At 36.2% G+C, this 27,428-nt stretch overlaps 1 protein-coding gene across 1 annotated transcript in view; it reads right to left on the minus strand.

Moving 5' to 3' along the window:
- Pss (phosphatidylserine synthase 1 homolog l(3)77CDf) overlaps positions 1-27,428 on the minus strand; it is a 61,171-nt gene that overhangs the window by 24,776 nt on the left and 8,967 nt on the right. The window lies entirely within an intron of this gene.

Consider the following 27,428-nt stretch of genomic DNA (forward strand, 5'->3'; position numbering starts at 1 on the left):
CCACTCTTAAACAATGATCTTTGACGAATTTAAGGATTCATCAAGAAAAGAAGATATCCATAAGACCGATGTTTTCTTGTTTATTTTTATTGTTTTGTAATGATTTTTATGTTTAGATTTGCATTAAATTCGGATTAAACTTTTATAAAACGTGACCATACGTGAATTACGTGTTCATGAGCGGAACTCAAGTTCGGAACTCACGTGCGTGAACGGAGTAAAATTAAGTAGCCGTGTGAGAGAATAGAGAACCTTTTACGCTATTTATGATATACCTTGCACCAATGTTTCCACTCTTTCTTGCTCCCGTAAAAGCATTTAAATTTACGCCCACATGGATCCACAATGCTTGACTATATGTTTTCAATTAATAATATTTAATCTATTATCGATCTTCATCATCGAGTGACTTGATGTGTATTTATAAATATCTTTTTGTCTAAAGAACGTGTTGGTGATTTTCAATTTGTTCTTGGTAGCGAAGTGTGTCCAAATATATATTTTTTAATTTATCAGAAATGTTTTTAAAACATAAATATTTTCTTCCTTTTAAGTCAGAGGTATGATTAGAAATAAAACAACTTTCACTCGGTTTTTTATATCAGAAGTCACTGATCTAAAAGAACTGTAAAGTTGGCAAAGAACATAGAAAATGTAAAATTTTTTGGCAGCGACCCTTGTATCATTGCCAATGCATTTTTATGTTACCGTAACTAACGCAAAAAGTACAACATTTTAAATTAAAAGTTATTATGAAAAAGACAGTAAAGATTTCATTTCACGTACAAATCGTCTATGTATCTGTTTATAAGTATTTCGCTTTAATAAAGCTCAACAGAACAGTTATTCATAGGCGTTCTCAACGTGAAAATTAGATCTTTCCTGTCTTTAAAAAGCAACAATAAAATGGCTTCGAAACGGACGCAATAGCGACATCTGATATTAAATCCGTAAAATAGTTTCGAAACACAATTCAGATAACTGCCTTAATCTGAGCCTTCTATAAATTGCAAGGCATCGTCAGACGTTGATAAAGATGTTAATAGAGACATGGGGAATCTAAAATTTGCATTCAACGACATGTCTCTTCAACTAAGCAGAAATCGTTAGCGAATTGGTTTCTTGTACTCATACAGAGTAGATCCGAATAAAATGAAAAATATAGTAAAGATTTCATTTCACGTACAAATCGTCTATGTATCTGTTTATAAGTATTTCGCTTTAATAAAGCTCAACAGAACAGTTATTCATAGGCGTTCTCAACGTGAAAATTAGATCTTTCCTGTCTTTAAAAAGCAACAATAAAATGGCTTCGAAACGGACGCAATAGCGACATCTGATATTAAATCCGTAAAATAGTTTCGAAACACAATTCAGATAACTGCCTTAATCTGAGCCTTCTATAAATTGCAAGGCATCGTCAGACGTTGATAAAGATGTTAATAGAGACATGGGGAATCTAAAATTTGCATTCAACGACATGTCTCTTCAACTAAGCAGAAATCGTTAGCGAATTGGTTTCTTGTACTCATACAGAGTAGATCCGAATAAAATGAAAAATATAGTAAAGATTTCATTTCACGTACAAATCGTCTATGTATCTGTTTATACGTATTTCGCTTTAATAAAGCTCATCAGAACAGTTATTCATAGGCGTTCTCAACGTGAAAATTAGATCTGTCCTGTCTTTAAGAAGCAACAATAAAATGGCTTCGAAACGGATGCAATAGCGACATCTGATATTAAACCCGTAAAATAGTTTCGAAACAATTCAGATAACTGCCTTAATCTGAGCCTTCTATAAATTGCAAGGCATAGCCAGACGTTAATAAAGATGTTAATAGAGACATGGGGAATGTAAAATTTGCATTCCACGACATGTCTCCTCAACTAAGCAGAAATCGTTAGCGAATTGGTTTCTTCTATAAATTGCAAGGCATAGCCAGATGTTGATAAAGAAACTATTTTACGGATTTAATATCAGACGCTATTGCGTCCGTTTCGAAGCCATTTTATTGTTGCTTCTTAAAGACAGGAAAGATCTAATTTTCACGTTGAGAACGCCTATGAATAACTGTTCTGATGAGCTTTATTAAAGCGAAATACGTATAAACAGATACATAGACGATTTGTACGTGAAATGAAATCTTTACTGTCTTTTTCATTTTATTCGGATCTACGCTGTATGAGTACACGAAACCAATTCGCTAACGATTTCTGCTTAGTTGAGAAGGCATGTCGTAGAATGCAAATTTTAGATTCCCCATGTCTCTAGTAACATCTTTATCAACGTCTGGCTATGCCTTGCAATTTATAAAAGGCTCAGATTAAGGCAGTTATCTGAATTGTGTTTCGAAACTATTTTACGGATTTAATATCAGATGTCGCTATTGCGTCCGTTTCGAAGCCATTTTATTGTTGCTTCTTAAATACAGGAAAGATCTAATTTTCACGTTGAGAACGCCTATGAATAACTGTTCTGATGAGCTTTATTAAAGCGAAATACGTATAAACAGATACATAGACGATTTGTACGTGAAATGAAATCTTTACTGTCTTTTTCATTTTATTCGGATCTACTCTGTATGAGTACAAGAAAACAATTCGCTAACGATTTCTGCTTAGTTGAGGAGACATGTCGTGGAATGCAAATTTTAGATTCCCCATGTCTCTATTAACATCTTTATCAACGTCTATCAACGTATCTGGCTATGCCTTGCAATTTATAGAAGGCTCAGATTAAGGCAGTTATCTGAATTGTGTTTCGAAACTATATTACGGATTTAAAAGTTATTACAATTCACCTTATTCATAATTCAATTTTGAGATACAATGTTGAAAATCACAAATACATAAGGTATATAATAAGGCTTTCTGCTTCATGCAATATAATATCGACAGCTATTGAAATAAGTTTCAATAATTTTAACACTATAATAATAAGTAATTATTTTAGAAACTTTTCAAGAAAAAAAGAGTGAGAAAGATGCGTGTTGTGACAATATGTATTTCCGTTATTTTCTGCAATAATTAAGTATTATTTTTGTTTCTGTTGTGCCTATAAGATATTTATGTATATATGTTTTAAGATATTTAGAAACTATAGTAGTAAAATTAAATTTATACCATTACCGGCTACAAATTCCTCGAAGTTTCACTTCAGGCGAAGAAAAAAAAAACGATGGGCCAAACACGTTCAAAAGATGGAGCTTGAAGGACAACACTTGTCTGTAAACACGAGAATTTATTGGAGACTGCCACTAATGGTATAACCAACGTTATATTTCCCAGAAAATTTAAAAATTATCTTGAGAACGATTTTCGAAGTGGAAATCGAAATGTAAAACTTTAGTTAAAAATATAATTCTAATTAGAATCAATTGTGGCTTAATGCTATATAAAGATAAAATTTAAATTAGACGTGGCACAAGACAAACAGTTTCGGAACCTTTTTAACAAAGCCATGGCAAGAAATAACGTTTATGATACCGTATGCGACAATAAGAGATATAGAAACAGCTGTACATCTATCAAAACATACCAGGGAACAGACATAAATTATGATCATGTACCAGTTGTAGGTAATTTCGAAGTCAGAAGGAAGAAGGTTACAAGTAAGTCGATGAAGAAGTATGATGTTAGAAAACTGAAAGATCCGAATGTTCGACTGAAGGTGAGTGAAAACATCAATACAAAGGTGCTAAAATGCAAAAATGCAGGAACTTAGAGGAAACTCTGACCATTATACAAGAAACAGTGAGAGAAATAAAAGAACAACACCTGAAGAAAGATACAGAGACACGGAAATCGTGGATGACCGATGAAATAATTGAACTTATAGATCAGAGAAAAAAACAAAAAAAAAATCTGAAAGAATATAAGAGAATACATACCATCGTCAGAAGAAAGATAAGACAAGCAAAAGAGAAACAAAAACAGAACAACGTCAAGAAATAAAGGAATATCAGAGTCCATATTATAACTTCAATGTCCATCGAAAAGTGAAGGAAATGGCTGGAAAGTTCAGAGAAGGTAACAGTGGAAAAATAACAGATGATGTAGGCAATCTTGCCATAACCAAAGAAGATGGGAAAAGAAAAAGAATGTATGGGAAGAATACGTGGAGAAACTTTTCCACGACCTTAGAACAATACAAGAACCCACCATTAAAGACAATTCAGGTCCCGAAATCCTACCAGAAGAAATAACGACAGCCATCAGACAAATGAAGGGTGGAAAAGCACCGTGAGACAAAGTTTTTGAAAGTTATCCACAAAAGAATTTACCGGAAATGCGAGGAATAAATTGCGCCCAATTCAGTTTGGATTTGTGAACGCCGTTGGTACGAGGGAAGCTTTATTTAGCATGCAGGTATTGTTTCAGAAATGTAGAGATGTCAGCTGTGATGTTTTTACATGCCTGATTGACTACATCGATAGAGTCAGGCATGAACAAATGACGGAAGTGCTGAAGAGACCTAAAAATAATAGCTAACCTGGATTGGAATCAATCAGCGAAGCTCCGAATAGATGGAGAATATACATATCAGGTCAAAATCTTAAGGAGAGTGAGACAGGGGTGCATAGTTTCACCACTGATATTCAATCTGTATTCGGAGCACATTTTTAAAGAGAAGAAACTACAAGGAGAATATACCAAGGCTGGCCTAGATATTAACCTCGCGAAAACAGAGTACCTATCTACAAGTGAAGAAGACATAGAAGATCTACAGATTGATGACAACGTAACAATCAAAGGAAAGGATAAATTCAAATACTTGGGGTTTATAATCACGAAAAAGGCAACAACAGAGGAAGAAATTATACAAAGATTAGGACAAACAAGAACAGCAATCCGACAACTTAACTCAGTATGGTGGGATAGACACCTAAATATGAAGACAAAAACACAGATTTATAAAACATTAGTGCGAAGTATTATGACATATGGGGCTGAAAATTGGATCATAAACAAGACAAACAACAGTAAGATAGTAGCAACAGAGATGGAATGCCTGCGAAGTTGCTGCAGAGTAACAAGAATGGATAGGAGAAGTAATGACGAAATAAAGCAAAGAACATCAACATCAACAATAGAAACAGACATACTAACATATATAGAACAAAAAAGACTAAAGTGGTATGGACATGTAAGAAGAACTAGCGACAGCAGATGGATAAAGAGAAATAACCGAATGGAGCCCCATAGGAAGGAGGAAAAGAGGACGACCCTAAAAATTCTGGAGGAACGAAGTAGACGATGCCATGAGTAAGAGAGGCCTAAACGATGGAGAATGGGACAACAGAGAGAAATGGAAACGGTTGAGTGAGGGAAAGCAGTGACTACTGTAGAATCCCTGAATATATATAAACAGACTGAATATAAACACAAGTAAAACCAAGCTAATGATCATCAGCAAGGAAAACATAACTGGAGCAAATCTGTATGCAAACCAAATGAGAATTGAACGTGTCTCAAAGTACAACTACTTAGTAACTATAATCAATGAGTCGTTAGACAATACCCAAGAGATTAAATGTCGCATCGGAAAGGCAAAAAGTGCATTCTTAACTAGAGTTCTGTGTTCAAGAGCCATGACCGCATCCTAGAAACAAAAATAAGGCTCCTTAAATGTTACGTGTATTCAGTGCTTCTGTACGGAGTAGAAACGTGGACATTGAATACGTAAACTCTAACAAAACTTCAGGCTTTTAAGTTATGGTTATACAGAAGAATCCTGAAGGTACCATGGACAGACAAAGTGAACAATAAAGAAGTACTGCGGAGGATGAACACAACCGCAGATTTGGTCAAAATCGTGAAGAGCCGTAAGCTGCAGTATTTGGGACATGTAATGAGAAAACAAGGCAGATATAAGCTACTAAAATGCATTTTGCAAGGTAACATTGAAGGAAAAAGGGTCCGAGGACGAAGAATATCCTGGCTTGCTAACCTGAGAGCATGGTATAAAAAGACCTCAACACAGCTATTCCGTATAGCAACCCACAAAGTCATCACAGCCAGAATGATCGCCAACGTTCGGAACGGACAGGCACCCTAAGACGAAGAAGAAAATGCGTTACGAAGTCGAGAATGGCAAGACTAATAAATGCAACTGATCAAGAACAATCACATTTAGTCTATCGAATCTATATTTCTGGATTTCCCGGATTTACATTTAATTGTTCAAAAACGAAATTCAGTATATGTGTGATGATTATTCATTGCGCTAATGTAGTATATTTAAATTGAGTGCCTAATATACACACGTTGGACCCACAAACACCAGAAATTACCATAAAGAAGTTTTTATAAGCAAGCATGAAGCACGAAAATTAAAGGACCGGAAAACTGCAGGTTAAGATGCGATACTCAATGAAATGTTGAAATATGGGGGAACGGCAATGACGGACAAACTGGCAGCATTTAACAAGATTATAAGACACAATAAAATACTAGAAGAACGAAGGACAAGCGAGCTAATCCTATTATTCAAAAAGGGTGATAATACGCAACCAGAAAACTACAGAGGTATCAATTTGCTAAATACTAAACTGAAACTTACAACTAAAATTTTGCAAAAACGAATAAATCAGCTCAAAAAGTTAGCAGATGATCAACAAGGTTTCCGTACGGGACGGTCGTGTACAGATGCAATATTCGTCACAAAAAAAGATAACAGAATAAGGCACTTTGACAGAGTAAGATTTAAAGATGTACATAATACATCTCTTATATAATAATTATAACGAGATTACATAATAAAGAAATGAGAATACTCAGAAAAATAATTACAGGGAATATACTGAGAGACCGAATAAGGAGTGACGAGATCAGAGATCAGAAAGAAGTGTCGAGATATAACAAAATGTAATATACAGGGTATAAACGAGTGGACACCAAATAGAAAAAATTAATGGAACAATCACATCAGTAGAATGACGGACACAATAGTCGTAAAATATAAAGTAACAAATTACAACATGGTAGAAGAATTATCGGGCAACCGCGCAAGGGATGAAGTGACAATCTTCCCTAGGAGCAACAACCCGCCAATAAACAAGCAAAATTGCTTATATGAATTAAGAAGAATATAAATACAAAATACAATTTACCTATCTGTTATAAGAAGTGCAAATACTTCCATTGACACCTCACAACTTTCGACGTAATAAACAAATTCGTTCTTTTAACATTATATGAAAAAAAGTGCGCGGTAGGGTATATTTTATCAAAAATAATAAATAACCACCTAGCTATTAGCTCATTACACTAATAACCGGTAATTAACTGTTGTTATTATGTTTTGTAGACTATAAAGAATGAACTAAAAACGTACGTAAAACGTGAGTGCTTTAATAGAGAAGGATATTGTACTAATAATACAATTATTTGATTGGTAATAAACAGAATACTGTATAATAATAATAACAAAAACATTTCTATACATGATAGATACATGCATCTGCATTTTATTTTATTTTATAAAAAGATGTGCCGCGATTTCTTAAAATCAGCTATTAAATTCGCAATACCAGAATGAATTCAATTTCAAAAAATAAAAATATGTATATCTATAAGTCTTACTGATCTTTACAAGAATAAAAATAAACTGATGGCCAAAAAAATGCAACACCTAGAAGACAAATATTTTTTTAAATATTTATTTATGGAAGTATACATTATAATATTCTTATTATTTGATAACATTATAAACAAATTTGCAACGTCATTTTTGTCCAAAACTTAATAATGCGCTCCTCCTTGATTTTCTATACAATAAGTTACTCTACGGGGCATTGATCGAATTAAGTGATCTGTATCATATTGAGGAATACTCATTCAGATTCTTCTTATGTCATGCCACAGGTCTTCTAAGTTTGCTGGAGGACGTGGCAATCGATTTAGTACTTCACCAATATATCGTCGAACTGTCAAGAGTATCGTTGATAAGAACTAGAGATGATCTGCTTCCCAAGCATACAGCACCCTATACCATAATGCTTGATTATCTTGCTGTATGACGTTCAACAGCCAATCTATATTTCGTCTTTAACTTCGAAAACGTCTTACCCAAGTCAGACTTACACTACAATTTATCTAGGTACGATACGAGTGGTTTAGTTTGCCAATCAAACCGATGCTGCCACCTATGAGACAAGAGAAGACTTTTGACCTACACCATTTTTCTTTATAATACAGTCAAAATATAGACAAAACGAATATGAGCATAACTGAGTAATAACAAATAACTAATTTACACCACTTCTATTTTAAGCGCCTCAATTCTTGTCTCACATCTTCATTTATGTCTATCCAGTCTTTCAATCTTCCGAGAAATCGCATTTCGCTAGCTTTGATTTCAGAGTCATTCTTTATGTCATTACCCAGCTTTCACAGCAATATAACAGAGTAGCCTTATATATATATATATATATATATATATATATATATATATATATATATATATATACATATATATATATATATATATATATATATATATATATATATATATATATATATCGCTTACTTTAGCAAAGTCTTGTCGAAATCAGAAAGAAACTATTGCGTTACCAGGAGAGAATTGCTAGGCGCAGCGAAGGCTTGCGAGCATTTCCATAAATACTTTAAGACAGAAAGTTTCTTTTTCGCACGGATCACGCCGCTCTAAAATGGCTCCTACAATTCTGTAATCCATGGCAAGATGGTTAGAACGATTACAAGAATATGATTACGAGATCGAACACAGGGCTGGAAGAGTTCATTTAAATGCTGATGCCCTTTCGAGACGGGCGTGCAGTGCAAATTGTAATCACTGTCTTAAATTAGAAGAACGACTTTGCCCCGTGAGACGAATTACCGTCATTAATGATCAATGGCAGCCTCAACAGCTACAAGACGCTCAAGCAGATGATCCATGTATAAAAAGAGTATTGGATTGAATGCGTCGAAGTGAAAGACCTTCTTGGCAAGACATTAGTGCATATAGTCCCGAAGTCAATTGTTACTGGAGCCAATGGAATTGCCTAGTGCTAAAAGATGATCTTCTGTATAGAACCTTTGAGAACGATGATGGTACAGAAACTAAGCTTCAGTTGATTGTACCTAAAAGTAAAGTGTCAGAAGTATTGCGTCAGCTGCATGACGGTGCATCAGGTGGACACTTTGGTATTACGAAGACTCTGCAAAAGGTTCGAGAATGGTTCTATTTGGTGAACTGTAAAGATCATGTAAGAAAATGGTGCCGGAAATGTGAACTTTGTGCAACCAGTAATGGTCAAGTTGGTAAAAAGAGGGCACCCATGAAACAGTACACTGTTGGTAGTCCAATGGAAAGAGTAGCAATCGACATTGCAGGTCCACTTCCAGAGACGAATGATGGAAATAAATATATCCTGGTAGCCATGGATTATTTTACGAAATGGACTGTGGCCTATTCGATACCAAATCAAGAAGCTTTTACCGTTGCAGAGGTACTTGTTAAAGAATTCTTTAGCCGATTTGGTGTTCCCTTGGAGATCCACTCCGACCAAGGACGAAACTTTGGATCAACCCTTTTCCAAAACGTTTGTAAATTGATTGGTGTCAATAAGACCAGAACGACACCCCTGCATCCTCACTCAGATGGAATGGTCTAGAGAATGAACCAAACGATGGGTAAACACCTGTCCAACGTTGTATCAGAACATCAAAGAGATTGGGACCAGCAAATTCATTTATTCCTAATGGCCTACCGCTCGGCCGTGAATGAAACTACAGGCCAGACTTCAACCTGCCTGATGTTAGGTCGTGAAGTTCGTTTGCCCTGCGACCTAGAGTTTGTCTGCAGACCTTCCGAAGAACATGTAAGCGAAGATTATGTCGACCGCCTCAAGTTAAGAATGAAAGATCAATATGATTCCCGATGCAGGAATGAAAGCTATGAAGTAGGTGATCTTGTCTGGCTTTATAATCCAAAACTTCGTTGAGGCTTGTCTTCTAAATTGCAAAGACAAGGTCCGTATGAAATTAAAAAGAGAATAAATGACGTAATATACCGAATTAAGATCTTGCTGGAAGGTAAACCAAAAGTAGTTCACATAAATCGTCTTGCACCTTATGCTGGCTCAAATGAAACAGAAGAAGCACGAACCCTTCAACATGAGATCAAAGATGACCGGCGACCAAGCTTTAATGAATTTATGTCAAATTACGCAGAGAGAAAACTAGAGAGTGTTAGATTCGGCGTGACCACAGAAGTTCAGCAAGATCTTTTTAGTGTTCCGCATAACGTCTCTCTAGCCCACTGTGTTGCCCAAGATCTTGAGATGACTTAAGGAATCTCACCTGTATTTTATAAGAAGTTCGGTCGTTTGGACGAGTTAAAAAATCAGCAGCCTAAAGTTGGAAAAGTACCGAGATTAGAAGATGGTTCTCTTGTTTGTTTTAAAAAACGTTTTTACACAAAACACATATTAATTTAAAAAGCATTTACAGACTAACATTTAAATAAAATTATGTTATAAAATCATTACAGAACATCTAGTTATATTATGTATAACCTAGAATTTTAATAATATGAATACATGGTCTGTAATGATTTTATAACATAATTTTATTTAAATGTTAGTCTGTAAAAGTTTTTTAAATATGTGTTTTGTGTAAAAACGTTTTTTAAAACAAACAAGTTTTTGGATAGTTTTCGCCATTATTTGCAGGAACCAGATGAGTTCTTTATTCCATTTTATAAACACCATGACAAGTAACCTCAATTAGTCACCCTGATCATGCAAATAAAGATTTTAGAAAGCTTGGTAAACTAAAAAGAGTACTTCTTACTAGAGGCTATTGAACGACGCTATAAGTATCCTTTTACTTCGACATGCATCTACTATTCACCCTTGAAAAATACTATCTTTTTCGCTCTTTATGTAGAGAAAAGCTGTTAAATGAAAGTAAAAGATTGCATGGTAAAAGGTTCTAGAATTCTGTGATAATTATCATGAATAAATGGAAGATGTATGGCTACGTGATAAGAAGAAACTTTTGATTCTACTGGTATCTACATTAGAACATACTTTCTAAATGTAATAATAATGTAATAAATTTTCTCATTAAATTTCTAATTAAAACAATTACTGTGGCGAATACAAGTGATTAATAATTACCGAGTTTTTCCAAAACTACCGGATATAAAGGTAAAAAGACCTTATAGAAAATACCCGAAAAATGTTTGTTATCTTAAGTGCATTTTAATAGAGCCTATTATTTATAAATTTTGACCTGATTAAAATTTCATTACGAATTTCTTAAAGTACTAATTTCAGTTCAGTAACCTAAGAAATATGTGAACTCACAGTCTATTTTAATTAACTAAACCTATCGAAAGAGTGACACGAATTGAAAACATGCTATTCTGAATAGATCTGAAGGCCTTTAACCAGATGGGAATATAATTGGAAATTTAAATTTCAAGAATTGTTACTACGTTGGTATTAATACAATGACAGATCTCTAATAACTAGAAAGGAGGTTAAAAGGTGGTTTTGCATTTTTTAGTCCCAAATAACTGATCTTCCCTACTATCCATTACCTATTTCATGTGAATTTATTGATTCCTTAAAGCTATGTAATATTCACAATATTCACAGAATACATATGATAGCTTTAATTCACATGCAATACTATTAGTGGACAAAAATTAAAGGATATTATTATGGACACAGAAGAAAAATTAAGAGCCTGAAAAGATTACATAGAACTGTTTAACGATCAACGCGACAATGTAGATAATGAATACACAAACAGTGAGACAGGACCAGAAATCAGTGATGACGAATATCACACGATTAAAGAAATGAGGACTGGAGAAGCTACACGCCCAGATGAATTACCAATAGAAACAATTACATAACTAAAATTTTAAACTATCTAACGCCTTCTAACCAAAGTAGTAAATTTAAACAAATTGCAAAAATTTAACACAAAGGTTGCACATAATGTAGAAATTGATATAACACACAAATTGAAAAATTTGTGTGGTGGAAAAATTAATCACCAGATTCAAAATCTTGACTCATATTAATAAAAATTTTAATAAAAACCAGCCAAAAGATGAGGAACGGAATGAAATACCAAAAAAAATCGTCGCCGTAGAAAAGCTTTCCAACGTTGAAAATCGGCAACTGTAGCAGTGTACATAAAATGTAATTATATATTTACAGTAAAACATCAAATCTTTTCTAAGGAGCTCGAAACTTTGTCTAGTTGTTATTTCTAGAAGCCAACGATTCCAATTTTTAAGCCCATTGAAAGTTGTGGGTTCCACGGCACTCGCTGTGGCCACACCTATGACTGAACTTCTGTTCAGCTGAAATCTACCAGTCGCATTCCTATTTCTGATAAAAAGGGGGAAACTTTTTTATTTGCTCAATAAACAAATCTTCCTGAAGAGTACATTGTGTAGACCTAATTATTAGTCTTCCATCTACAGCAGACTCAACACAACATCGACAAATCAGCTAAGTGAATAAACTCCGACAGAAAATTCTGATCCTTCAAGTTGGGGATTGGGCAGTTTCTGTTATGGAAACTTCAGAGCAATCAGCCGGACGGTCTTTTTGTCGACGATTTGGCAAACGAAATAAGGTTAATAACATTGACTTATTTACTTGGAATATTTCAACGCTTTATAGCGTAGGGAAATTAAGAAGGCTAACAGAAACACTAGATGAATAGTCAGCAGACATCATAGCACTTTCAAGAAATCAGTTGGACAGGTAACTGCTCCAAATGAAGATGCTTCAACTGAAGATAAAGAAGACTAGTGGAAGGAACTATTTTATGAGAAACTGTAAAGCAGGTAATGCCAGAACAACCACATAGAAATTATTATTGACGATCTTAAAGCTAAATTCGGTTAAGAGACATTTGACCGACAAACTATCGGCGAGCAAGCGGTCAGCAACCAAAATGGTTTACACTTTATTGAACTCACAGCATCATTGGGAATGGTGGTAGTAAGTACGTGTTTCCCCAACAAAAATATCCATAAAACCAGACAGTGGCAATCACCAGACGGTCAGACAAAAAACCAAATTGACCATGTACTTATTGATAGTTGACATTTCTCCGATGTATTGGATGTAAGAGCACGTAGATGTGCTAACATAGATTCTGGCCACAACCTTGTAAGAGCAACACAGAGAGAACTTATATCTAACGCTAAAGGTCACAGTACTAAGGTGCTAAAATCTGAAACTGCTAGAGATAGTTACTTGCAAATGTTAACCGAAGCTTTATCAAAAATTGAAGAAAATCTAAGCATAAAACAACAAAGAAGTTTTAACATCTAACACGACCAGAAGAAACGAAGATTTGTTCGACGAACAATGTAGATCTATTAACCAACAAAAAATTGAGCATATAAGAGACTCCAGTAGCGCAGAACTAGATAACTCTGGAAGATTATGAAAGTCTCACAGAGATTCTACCAACAGATGGGCGGAATAATTTTAAAGAATTGCTTAATGGCGATCATTGTAATCAAGAAGATGAGATGGAAGCTCCCATGATTCAAATTAATAAAAATGATCGGCAGTCACTCACTACCGGACTGGAAATTAGGCGTCCTGTGTCCACTTCACAAAAAGGGAGACATGATGGTGTGTGATAATTATACTCTATTCATCATCACTCTCTTTTTAATATAGCATATAAAATACATTCGAACATATTGTACAAAAGAATGCTAACGCTGCGCGAAACTAATAGTGGGATAATATCAGTGTGACTTCCGATCCAACAAATCAACAATGTACCAAATCTTTACAGTGAGGCAGATTCTTGAAAAAACCATAGAGTTCGGCATCGACACCCACCACATATTCGTGGATTTCAAAACCGCATACGACTCAGTTAATAGATATAAGCTTGTCCTAATTATGACGGAATTCCAAATATATATATATATATATATATATATATATATATATATATATATATATATATACAAGGATTTCCACAGTTTTCACTGTATTCCTTCACTCAACCGTTTTCTCCAATTTTTCCTGTTTAGCCAGTCCCCTTCCTGTAGGTTTCTTCTACAATTCCAAATACCGCTTCATTTAACTAACTGAACTTACACTCACCGAAGCAGCGAGGATGGTCAGAATCCAGAACGATCTTTCAGGACCCTTCCATTGCAAAAATGGATTAAAACAGGGAGATGGGCTATCGTGTCTTTTATTTAACCTTGCTTAAAAAAAGTAATTCGAGAGTTCCAGATTAACACAAATGGCACTACCTTTAAACAATTTGTACAAGTTGTCGGATTTGCCGATCACATCGACATTATAGCCAGGTTCACAGAATCTCTGGCCTGACCGATGCATTCCGGTCGATACAGAGAATGGGACAAAATGTAAATGCCCAAAAGACCATATAAATGTGTTATCCTAGATCAAGCAGCTAGACAACTAATAGAATAATAATTTACGATTTAGAAATGAAAGGTGTGGATATCTTCATATACCTAGGCTCGCTGTTGACTAAAAATAAGTACGTCAGCGAAGAAATTAAAAGAAGAATAATGCTTCCCAATAAGTGTTACTATGGCTTGAATAGATAGATGGCCTAAAAACTACCCAGAAAAATTAAAGTGACCGTCTATAAAACACTAATAAGACCGGTACTAACATAAAATATGGAGAAGAAACGTGGTCACTTACAGAGAAGGACCAAAAACTGCTTACAATCCAGGATATGACAGTTTTCTGCTCAGAATTCTCTTTATTATATGCATGACATTGCTTGAAATTTTGACAGTACGTAGAGAATAGCTCAGAGATCAAAATCTACATTGTGCCAATATGTACCTACTTTGGGGGTGGTTACCACTTCAACCCGGGGTGGAAAAAGTTTATCAAGAAAAACCATGGTAGTCGCTAGAATAGTAAATTTAAGATAAAAATATTCTTTAACGTTTTTTAGAAAAGTCAATATTTTTGGAGTTATTCGTGATCGAAAATTTACAAATTACACGTAAAAAAAAGCATTTTTTAAACGGTTTTTCGCGATTAACTCAAAAAATTTAGATTTTATCAGGAAAAGTGTTTGGATGTAAAATGAAGCTTATAGAGCAAAGAGAGACGTTTTTATTATCGTAAACTTAATATTAACAAAGTTATGGGTATAACGAAAATAGACCTTTATTCATCGAATACAAAAATCCAAACATCCAATGATGTTGAATAACCAGAAACCGGTAAGATTTTCATGTAAAACTTATAGACACTTTTTTAAAGATCTCAAAAAAAACCTTTAATAAGACCACTAGCAAAAACTTATTTGCATGAAAATTAAGGTAAGTTATAGCAAAAATAAAGTCTGCTTATATTTTTTGTGACGCAGAAAGTAACAAACTCGCCAGTGCCAAAACCACCCTGGTTGAAACTATTTATTGTTCATTAAAAATTTACTTTATTTATACAGGGTGGTCCTTAAGTAATTATTGTACAAACAAAAACCGTAGATTCTGCACTTTAAAATATTACGATTTAAGCCAACTTGCTTTAATAAAATGTTGATATTAAGAAAGATACAGGGTGATAAAGTGGAAATTTAAAATTTGATTTTTCGCTATAACTTTTACGTTTGTAAATATTTTTGGACAAAAATTTACAATTAAATGCTTTTGAATAGGATAAATTATAATTTTATACATACTTTAATGTAACTGATAGAGGGCGCCACATGTGTGGCATAAATTTGCGCTTAACTTTTTTGCTCTTTAAGTTAGCTCTATTTGTGTAAAAAATATTAAAGATATATTATTTTTACAAAGAAAATGTAAACTTATTAGTAACCTAAAAATTTACCAGTTTTCGAGATAATCGCATTTTCTAAGTCAGTTGCATAATAATTATTAGTTGTGATATTTGTGTAGTAAAGCACTGAATATCTGTAAATAAGCATAATTCATAGTTTATTCTTATTAAAACAACTCAAAGATGATAATGTAACATCACAAAATGATTTGTTATGGCTGCTATAATAACGTCTTATTGGAGAAAAAATTCTTGATCTTCTTCTTTACGTGCCTTGTCCGTATTCAGACGTTGGCCGTCAATATGTTTACAATTTCCCTTTTCTATCGCTTCGTAAAATTCTATACTGGCGTTGTATTACTTTTTCTCTATTGTAAAATGCTGGAAACCCAAAATATGTGGTTTATGCAAGATGGTATACCTCCACATTCTAGAGAGAAGGCAGTGAGAACATAATTAAATACAACTTTTCTGAACGTTGATTTGGTCGTGGTAGTCATATTCCTTGGCAATGTGGTGAGATATTAATATAATTATTTAATTCATAAAATATCCCAAAAGTATACTTATTATTCATTACGTAACTTGTTTACCCATTTTTATTAGGACAATTAGAAACTAGAGCACAGGTATTAAATAACACATATGTGTCTTGTTTCATAACACTTTTGCTACAAATGTAACCTTAAAGACTCAGCATTTTTACAAAAATATCATCGTTGGCCTAATAACCGATATTGTTATAAATATAGTAAACACACCGGCAATTTAGTTCAGCATAATATTAGTTCGTTAGTAAATCATAATAGTCCATTTGTTCGAGATGTAATTATAGTAACTCGTGAGCTGTAAAGTAATCATATAAATAAGTAATGTCATCGATAGGTTATCCCGTGTGTATATAAGTAACCAATGAACGAGATACATCACAGTTTAATACATTATTTAACCTCTACGACAAATAAGATGTAGTTCCACAATATACCATAAAATTTGGATATGTAGCCAAAAGAATATAATATTCATCCATTATACATTATAGCCACCACGTAGCCCAGAATTTAATCCGTTTGATTTTGGTGTATGGGGCGCATTAAAACAACGTGTCTATAAGAATCCCATAAACATTCGCAACCAACTATGGGAAGAAATAAATACTACAGCAGTTTCTTTAGAACCAATGATGCTAATTAATATGAGACGATCTTTTTTATGCCATCTGTCCATCTCGTTGGGGGTCTACCTCTATTTCTGTTAGCTTGTATTCGGGGTCTCCATTCCAAAATTCTTTTTGTCCACGGGTCATTAACTGATCTTGCTACATGACCTGCTCAGTTCCACTTTTGTGTTGTTATCCTTTCAATAACGTATGCTACTCCTGATCTTTTGCGTATAGTAGCATTGGCTATTCTATCATGTAGAGAAGTCCCTAATATTATTCTCTCCATTGCCTTTTCCCCAACTTGTAGTTTACTCACTGTTGTTCTTGTGAGTGTTAGGGTTTCTGTGCCGTAGGTCATCACTGGCAAAATACACTGGTTCAATAAAAAAAAATTGTTAAAATCCTTTATAAAAGGTATATCCCAATTACTTACTAGGTGAACATGTTTTGAGCCACTAAATATCTGGGTAAAAACCCGTTAAAAGTTATAGGTTACAATTTGGTTTACATTATTTAGTCTCATACATTAGGATGTTAAAATTACCAGTGGATTAGATAACATGGCAACGTACGACTCCACATGAAGTTGCTGGTCCTGAGACAAAGTGTCTACGAGTACTTGATGATAGCAACTGATTGAAATGACAAAATTGACAAGTTAGGATGGAAGTCTGAACAAAGCAGTCAGTGTAACTTAATGGTTGTGTCTAAATATGATAGAAGCCAGCAATATTTAAAAATTGAATAAGCTAAAATTAAAATAATATAACAGTAGCAACCATCAATGTTGTAGTTTTAAATTGTGAATTTGTCCTGAATTTATGTTAAGAACATGGAGAAAAGTGTTTTATTAATTAATGTATGTAGAATGAATTGTGGTGAAAAATTATGTGGGTACTGATAGGCAAACAACTATACATAGGTCTAGTAAATTGGTATGAAATCAGGATTCGAATAAAAAGTCCTTTATGTTTTGCAACATTTGGTACCTGGAAAATGTAAAATAGACATATGTGGGAAGTTGGATTCTTGAAACTTTATTGTTGAGGGGTGAAATAGGAAATAATATTTTTGATATTGCTATCACATGAATACAATAAAACACTTTTGTAAAGTAGTGTCCATGTGGTATTTAACTTATAACTTAAGCATAGAAGGCCCTATATGTTAAAAACAACATTTGGTACCTGGTAAATATAAAAAATTTTAAGTTACAAGTTCATGAACATAAATAACTGATTATGTGTTACCGGATAAAGTTGGTTAGTTATTTTTGTATGTTAACAAATATATGAGACGAACAGAAAATTGATGGTTAAAACATGGTTTTGTAATATGTTCATCATACATTACTCAGCTTATAACTTAAGAAGAAAAGCCCTATCTGTTATAAAGCAACACTAGGTACATGAGAAATATAAAAAGGATAAGTTATAAGTTCATGAGCTTAAGGTGGATAGATAAAGTTAATAAACTATTGTTGTATATTGACAGGATATGTAAGAACTGCAAAAGTAGAATGGTTGTAGGTGACTGTTGAATTTAAGTAAAAAAGAAAAATGTGATGTTTTAAAATGTTGTGAGGAGAGGAAGGTGTGAGAAGATTAGTTTTGTCGAAAAGAAGCATGGAAAACATTAGATATAGGGGCCAGACTGAAGTTTAGGTTAAATAGAAAGGTGTGGGGAAAGATAGAGAGTTTGATGTATTGAAAAGAGGTTTTAGAGTGAACTAAGGAAGATGAATAGTTGACGAACGAATAATGATGAAAGAAAATTAAGGATGTGGGTTATGAGAGTAATTGGTGATGGAGTGGGAGGAAGTCTCGATTGAATCGGCGATTAACACAATTTGGCCTTTTTTTTCTCTGATGATTTCAAGGTCTTCGTATAGGTCTAATTTGAGAAAGTTTTTTTGAGGGATATTGTGGATAAGTGATACGTCTTCTGGGATATTGAGGGTGTGGTTATGTTCTTTTAGATGTTGAGAGAAAGTGGAGGTGTTTTCTCTTTTTGTGTGCTCTAGAGAGCGTGAAGACAATGATCTACATGTTCTTCCTACGTAGGTGGCATCACAATCTGAACATTTTAGTTTATAAACACCAATATGGTTCATATAATTGATGGGATCTTTGGAATTAGATATGTATTGACCCAAATTATTGGGTACTTTAAAAGAAACGTGGATATTTTCAACCGAACGTTTGATGAGATTTCGAATATCTCCAGAAAGACTCTCATGATGGCATGGAAGTGAAACGTAATTGGGTTTGGTGGTAAGGTCTCTGGGGAACGCAGTCCCCTGCAGAGTTTTAAGGCGTCTTCTATGTATGAGTTTATTGATGATGTTGTGATCATATCCATTATTGACTGCTATTTGTCTCAGAATGTTAAATTCTTTTTTGTAGTTTGAATGAGAAAGTGGATTGGTTTCTAGGCGATGGATGTAACTATGAAAAGCTGCGTATTTGTGTGACATAGTGTGGTTAGATGAGAAGGGTATTACATGGTCGGTCTGTGTGGGTTTCCTATAGATACTGAAGTCGAAGTGGTCATTTAATCTGGTAATGGTGAGGTCAAGAAAATTGATTGACATGGATGATTCTAGTTCCATGGTAACCTTGATATTGGGTGATATTGATTGCTATTGATATTGGGGTGAATTTGGTTTATTTTAGAAACTAATAGTTCAGCTGAATTGGAGTTACCTGAAATGAAGACTAAACAGTCATGAACATAGCGAAACCAATGGAGTATTTCAGGATTTTTCATAATCTGTGTGGATTCTAAATGATCCATAAATACATCAGCTAATAGAGGGGAGAGACAGCTGCCCATGGCTAAGCCATCAGGTTGTCTATAGTATTTGTTGTTAAAGACAAAGAAATCTTGATCTAAGCAAAGTTGTAATAGTTGAATAATGGAGTTTGTAGTACATAAGGTAATGGAATTGGCTCTTAGAAGAGAGTAAAACAGATTAATTGTTTCTTGTTTAGGGACAGAGGTGAATAGATTGCTAACATCAAATGAGAGCATAGTAATGTTGGGATGAAGATTAATCTGTTGTAGGTAATGGACTAGATGACTAGTATTTTTGACTGAGAACCGAGGGGTAAAGTTCGTCATGTTGTTGATAAGATTCAATATAAATTTTGATAGGATGGAAACTGGAGTGTTTATGAAACTAACAACTGGACGAATAGGAATGCCCTCCTTGTGTATCTTAGGTAAACCATACAGTCTGGGTGTCAAAGGGTTGCTTGGAATTTTGTAATATGGTGCAAAATGTTCTGATAAGAAATCTGTAAAATGTTTGATATTTTCTTTTAATTTATTTATAAACTTTTTAGAGGGTCTGTTGTTAGTAAACCAAAATGTAACCTATAACTTAACGGGTTTTTACCCAGATATTTAGGGGCTCAAAACATGTACACCTAGTAAGTATTAACCACATTTTGTATTAACCTTGGTCAAAATTTAACTTCATGTTCTTTTTAATTAAAGTGGTTATATACTTTTTAGGATACTGATGATGGAACATTGTTTCCGAAAACGATTTGTCTTCATGACATAGCCCAATTGGGTTTTTTTAATTTATATACCTTTTATAAAGGATTTTAACAATTTTTTTGTGATACATGGTATACAGCCAGCTACAGGAACTTAGCTTCCGAGTGTATACTGATTAAATACTTTTCTTTTCAGACACATTGGAATCTTAGACCAAAATATATCCTTCATCTTTCCAAATGCAGCCCAAGCGAGGTTTATTCTTCTTTTCAGCTTGATTGTTTGGTTGTCTCGACTTATTCTGATCCCATGGCCCAAGTATTTATAGGAGTCAAATGGCTCAATATCTTTGTCTTCTACTGAGATGTTTTTGTTGTGGACTGAATTTGTCATAATGTGTATTTGAAAAAAGACCAACTCTTTTTGGTGACTCAATTTCATTCAATTTCAAATCAATTTCATTTTTGGTGACTCCATCTGGACTTGCCCAGGTCCATTTCGTACCAAGAAACGCAAAAACATTTCGTCTCTTTCATTTCTTTGTCCGAATCCGTAGGGACCCATTGCAACTTCGGTTCCGTCCAGTTTACATCCCAACTTAGCATTAAAGTCACCCATTACTAGGTTGTGTGTAGTAGGCCCCAGTTTTACTGCATTTTCTAGGTCTTCATAAAAGGTTTCCACTTCCTCGTCCGAGTGTGTAGATGTAGGTGCATAGGCTTGAATTATTTTAAGGCTGATCATATGATGATCATATCTGTAATCGCAAATTAAGGGTGTATGGGATTGACGCTCATATGGGCTATATATCAGTGAGAATGGAGAGACTGAATCTGGTCTGCTGCTATATTTCACCGAATATAGTGGTAGGTGAGTATGAGGATAGGTTAAATGCAATTATGGAAGAGGTGAGGCGACTGGGTAACGAGTGCGTGGTGCTCGGCGACTTCAACGCAAAATCTGCTGAATGGGGCTCGCCGATCACTGACACTCGGGGTCAAATGTTAATGGAATGGATCGGGGCACTAGATCTAGTGGTTTTAAACACAGGTTTGGAGCCAACTTTTGTAAGAGGCGATTCCAGATCGTACATCGACGTCACCCTCGCTACGCAGGGAACCGCCCGATGTGTCAAGGACTGGGCAGTACTGACGGAGTATACCGGCACGGATCACCAATTCATCGGCTTTTCGATTGGCAAGACGGGGGACGTTGGGGGTAGACCCAAACCTTGCCTGCCGAGATGCCGGAGATATCAGGTGGACTGGGGTGTATATGATGAGAGTATTAGATGGGAGGTACATGGGGCTCGACGTCTTACACCTTCGGTGGAAGGCCTCGAGCAGGTTATGAAAGCCGCGATGCATATGAGTGAAATTAGGACTGAGCGTACGGGTAGAATGCCTTACTGGTGGAGTGTCGAGATAGAGCAACTGAGAAAAGAGTGCGTGGCCCTTCGCCGGCACTTGACAAGGGCGAGAATACGTCGGAGCGCGGAAGAGGTGGAACGTGTGGATACGTCGTACCGTGCGAGGAAGAAGGAGTTGAATAGGAGGATCCGAGCCGAGAAGAAAAGGCACTGGAGGGTACTGTGTGACAAGCTGGACGAGGACATCTGGGGTGAAGGGTATAAGATCGCAATGAAGCATCTCGACGCCTGTGCTCCGTATGACATGCCATTGGACCGGAAGCTGGAAATAGTCACCGAACTGTTTCCACAAGGACGGTGGCATGGTGTGCGGAGAGACGTCGAGGCTGAGTGTGGGATTCCCTTTACTTTGGATGAACTAGCTGTGGCGGTGAGTTCCCTTAAGTCTGGTAGGGCTCCCGGTCTAGATAGTGTCCCACCTGAGGCGGTTATACGTCTGGGGCGTTTGGAGCCCACGTGGCTTCTGGAGCACATGAATGCTCTTCTTGCCGCGCAGTCTTTTCCGGATCCCTGGAAAATCTCGAGGCTCGTGCTCCTGCCTAAATTCAAGGCAGGAAAATATCGTCCTATTTGCCTTCTTCCTTGTATCGGAAAGCTGTATGAGAGAATGCTACGTTCGCGTATCGAAGAGGTGATTGTGATGTCTGGAGGCCTGTCTCCGAGACAATATGGTTTCTGCCAGGGTAAAAGTACAGTGGATGCGGTGACCGATGTGCTCCGGGCGGCACGGGGAGTTGGGGCTGATCATCGATGGGTCGTCCTGATTCTCTTTGACGTCCGAAATGCGTTTAATACATTGCAGTGGGGTCACGTAATGGGCTCTTTGGAAGCAAGGAACTGTCCTGGGTATCTGAGGAATGTGGTCGCTGATTACCTTTCCGAGAGAAAGATTGTGGTGGAAAATGGTGTGATGGTGGATGTAACGGCTGGGGTCCCGCAGGGCTCCGTCCTGGGTCCGACGTTGTGGAACCTAGCATACGACGGGGTCTTAAACTGCGAATATGGGGAGGGTGTGACCCCCTTCGCATTCGCGGACGACCTTGCTATGCTGGTAGCGGCACGGGACAGGGAGGAACTCTTGCTTCGGATTACGCGTGCGTGTGTACTAGTTGAGGATTGGATGAGTGAGCATGGTCTTTCTCTCGCGGAGGATAAGACGGAGGCTGTAGTACTCAGAGGCTATAGAAAGAGAGATAGGGTGGAATTCGAGTGCGCAGGAGCGAGAGTGGCGCCCAAAAAGTACGTTAAGTATTTGGGAGTTACTCTCCACCAGTGTGGGAGTTGGGGGGAACATCTGAGGGGGGTGACCCGCAGAGCTATTCAGAGAATGGCTGCGCTGGGGAGGATAATGCCTAATATCGGTGGTCCCAAATCCGAAAGGAGAAGGGCGCTCCACGGTGTTGTGCAGTCTGTCGTCCTCTACGCGGCCCCAGTCTGGAGTGAGGCGGTAGAAATACCAACTTACAAGAGGCTCATGGTACGCGTGGACAGAACTAGTCTGCTTCGGGTAGCATGTGCCTACAGAACTGTGTCAGCTGCCGCTCTGTGGGTTATCACCGGCTGTGTTCCTCTACATGTACTAGCAGGTGAAAGGGCAAGGATTCACAGCCGTAGGGGGCGGAACATTGGAGAGCGAGAAATGAATGAGATAAGACTGGCCGAGAGATTAGTCTCAATTGGTCAGTGGCAACAGGAGTGGGAGGCAACACGTGATGTGGCGGAGTGGACGAAGTCACTAATCCCGAACCTTCGAAGCTGGGTGGACTGTGGGCATAGGCATCTGGATTATTATCTAACGCAAATGCTCACAGGCCATGGCTGCTTCCGCAGCTACCTTTTCAGGTTTAGGAGGGCTCAGTCCGATCAGTGCCTTTACTGTGGTTTTTCGGATACTGTGACACACACGATGTTGGAATGTGAGCGTTGGGCGGATGAAAGAGATAAGTTTGTAAGAGAGTGTAACTGCAGAATGTTTGATTCCGTGAGAGAAATGGTGGAGAAAATGATGACGGATGAGTGGTGGTGGACACGGATCCACAAATTTATCAGGGAGCTGCTCTCTTCAAAAGAACGAGAGGAGAGAGAACTCGCAACAGACTTCTGAAACAAGCGAGTAGCACCTTGGTGGGGTTCGGACTGACGCAGGCCGAAATAGTAGCAAATGGGACACAGACGACGCGAGAGAGATGGCAGCCTCGCTAAGGCAGGGGTTGAAAGTCCTTGGTGGTTCGTGTGAATGTAGTTTCCTCAATGAATGTGTCGGAGAAAGAATGGGAATCGGGCGATAGCAGGGCATCAGGAGAGATGTATGCCTTAACCGGCCCTTCCATCCTGATGTCTGGCGTGACAGAGGAGAGGTTTTTAGTTGGACGCCGACCGTCTCGGGGTGGTGACGGGGCAAGATGTCAAAGGTCTAAATTCCTGGGGCATCTCGCCCTGGCACGGCTTCGCTAGGGTATTAGGAACCCAACACTACCTGTGTGAGGCACAGGTGTCTGTATGCAGATTTTTCCTTCTTCTCTTTAAAGATGTAAAAAAAAAAAAAAAAAAAAAAAAAAAAAAAAAAAAGGATACTGATGATGGAACATTGTTTCCGAAAACGATTTGTCTTCATGACATAGCCCAATTGGGTTTTTTTAATTTATATACCTTTTATAAAGGATTTTAACAATTTTTTTGTGATACATGGTATACAGCCAGCTACAGGAACTTAGCTTCCGAGTGTATACTGATTAAATACTTTTCTTTTCAGACACATTGGAATCTTAGACCAAAATATATCCTTCATCTTTCCAAATGCAGCCCAAGCGAGGTTTATTCTTCTTTTCAGCTTGATTGTTTGGTTGTCTCGACTTATTCTGATCCCATGGCCCAAGTATTTATAGGAGTCAAATGGCTCAATATCTTTGTCTTCTACTGAGATGTTTTTGTTGTGGACTGAATTTGTCATAATGTGTATTTGAAAAAAGACCAACTCTTTTTGGTGACTCAATTTCATTCAATTTCAAATCAATTTCATTTTTGGTGACTCCATCTGGACTTGCCCAGGTCCATTTCGTACCAAGAAACGCAAAAACATTTCGTCTCTTTCATTTCTTTGTCCGAATCCGTAGGGACCCATTGCAACTTCGGTTCCGTCCAGTTTACATCCCAACTTAGCATTAAAGTCACCCATTACTAGGTTGTGTGTAGTAGGCCCCAGTTTTACTGCATTTTCTAGGTCTTCATAAAAGGTTTCCACTTCCTCGTCCGAGTGTGTAGATGTAGGTGCATAGGCTTGAATTATTTTAAGGCTGGTTTTTTTGTTAAGCTTCAGTATGCAGAGTATTATTCTTGGGTTGATACCTTTAAGTTGTTGGATATTTTTAGTGTGTCTCTTATGTATAAGAAGTCCAACTCCTCCTATTTTTTCTTTGTTTCCCATATAGAAAAGTTGATGCCCTGATTTAAGAGTTATACAGTCTTCTTCTTCGCGTCTTACTTCACAGAGACCCAGAACGTCCCATTTTATGTGTTTTAACTCTTCTAATTCCAGTAATTTTGCTTCAGATAACAGTGTTCTTACATTGTACGTGGCGATATACATTTGTCGTCGTCCGTGGTAGCCTGATCTGACCCGGAGATTCTTCACACCCTCTGTTTGCTGTCTTTCTTGATCGCTACCTTGACCACGGATCAGCTCACTGCCGGGGATTGAGGGCCGTGTTTTTGTCGTGTCAAGCATGCTCGGATTTTAGCCATACTCTACCGCACTGGCCAGTGCGAGTTGGTAGAGGGTAGGATGAAGGTGGGAGTTTTATTATTGACAAATTAATTTAAAAAAAATGGTGGACATATCGACCACTTACTTTGACAAAAAGTTATGTTATTTAGTTTAACTGTTTCTTAATTTGGTTTGTAAACAAAATGTTTTAATTATGACTTTAATTTAACATGAAACGTAAAATGTTTGATGTGAAATCTTATTATTCTGTTATTTTGTCAAATCCTATTATTAATTGTCCTGCTGATATATTTATTGTATTTAATATTTCATTAACTGTTAACTTTAGTTAAAGGTATTTTATACCAAAATTCAGAAGTATTAATGCTTTTTCTATTTTTCCTTCGTTGCCTGGAGTAATTTGCCTTAAATTAGAATTATGCAGCTAATTTGTAAAATGCGATTATCTCGAAAACTGTTGAGTTTTGAAGTTATTAACAAGGATACCTTTTTTTGTTAAAATAATGCATCTTTAATATTTTTTATCACAAATACAGGTAACTTAAAGAGAAAAAAAGTTAAGTGCAAATTTATGCCACAGATGTGGCGCCCTCTGTCAGCTACATCAAATTATAATTTCTCATATTTAATAGTACCCAGTTGTAAATTTTTACAACCCAGAAATAAATGTTTTCATACATAAATGTTTTTACAAAAGTTATAGCGAAAAATAAAATTTTAAATTTACACTTCAACATCCTGTATCTTTTTTAATATCAACATTTTAAAGTGTAGAATCTACTGTTTCTTTTTGTACAATAACTTAAGGACCACCCTGTATACAAACATTACATTTTGGAAGTTTAACTGGTTTAGAAGGTTTAGTTTTGAAAAAATCCGAGTTTAAAGTGAAGACACTATTTTCGGAATATCTCCCCATTTTTTCAAAATAACCCAACAGGTAAAAAAGATACAGAAAAAATGATACAAGGTTTGTGGTTGCAACTTCAACCGAGTTGAATTTAACTGAGTTGAATAGAAGTTTAAGGGAACCTGACGTTCTAAAGTTCATTAAGGTAGCACGTGTATAGGCCATGTAATCAGGCGAGAAGAGGTGCAACAGCCAGCAAATTTATTGACTGAACACCGAAGAGGGCCGATGGGACAATGAACCAGAAGAAGACCGAGACTTAGGTATCGTAGAGAACGATTTAAAATCTACTGTAGTTAGAGCACGGAGAAGAGTTACCAGAGACAGGGGTGAATGGAGGATTGTTCTGAAGAAGGCTTTGGCTCATAACGAGCTGTGATGCCCCATGACAGTGATGATCGACATCGGATTCAACACAGTCAGCAGTACACAAGGAGAAAGACATATGGAATACAATTATTATTTATATTTTAGTTTAAGATGGTCTTAAGTCTAATGTTTTATTTATTACATTTGAGTTAAGTGAAAATTATGTTCTAAAAATATGTTTTTTCTAAAGCAGATATGTGTTTTATTCCAATTTTTGTAACTCGTATAATCAAACAATTGTGTACAATTTACACAAACAGATATGTTGTAAACTTTGTTTTTGCAATTACGCGAATTATTTTCCACTTGACCAACGATGATTTATTGATCTTGAGAAAGAATTTTACTGAGATACTCGAGAGATTCTCTGGTAGACTTGGCACACTCAAGATTGTGAGGGATAAGTATGAGCGAGTAACAACTAGTGTTAGAAGTGTGGGAGACACTGATAAATTTCATGTAAAAGTAAAATTGCCTCAAACCTTAGTGCTTACTTATTTTAATGGGTTAAACTACAT

Source organism: Diabrotica undecimpunctata, chromosome 7, assembly GCF_040954645.1.
Source record: "Diabrotica undecimpunctata isolate CICGRU chromosome 7, icDiaUnde3, whole genome shotgun sequence".
Lineage (NCBI taxonomy): Eukaryota > Metazoa > Arthropoda > Insecta > Coleoptera > Chrysomelidae > Diabrotica > Diabrotica undecimpunctata.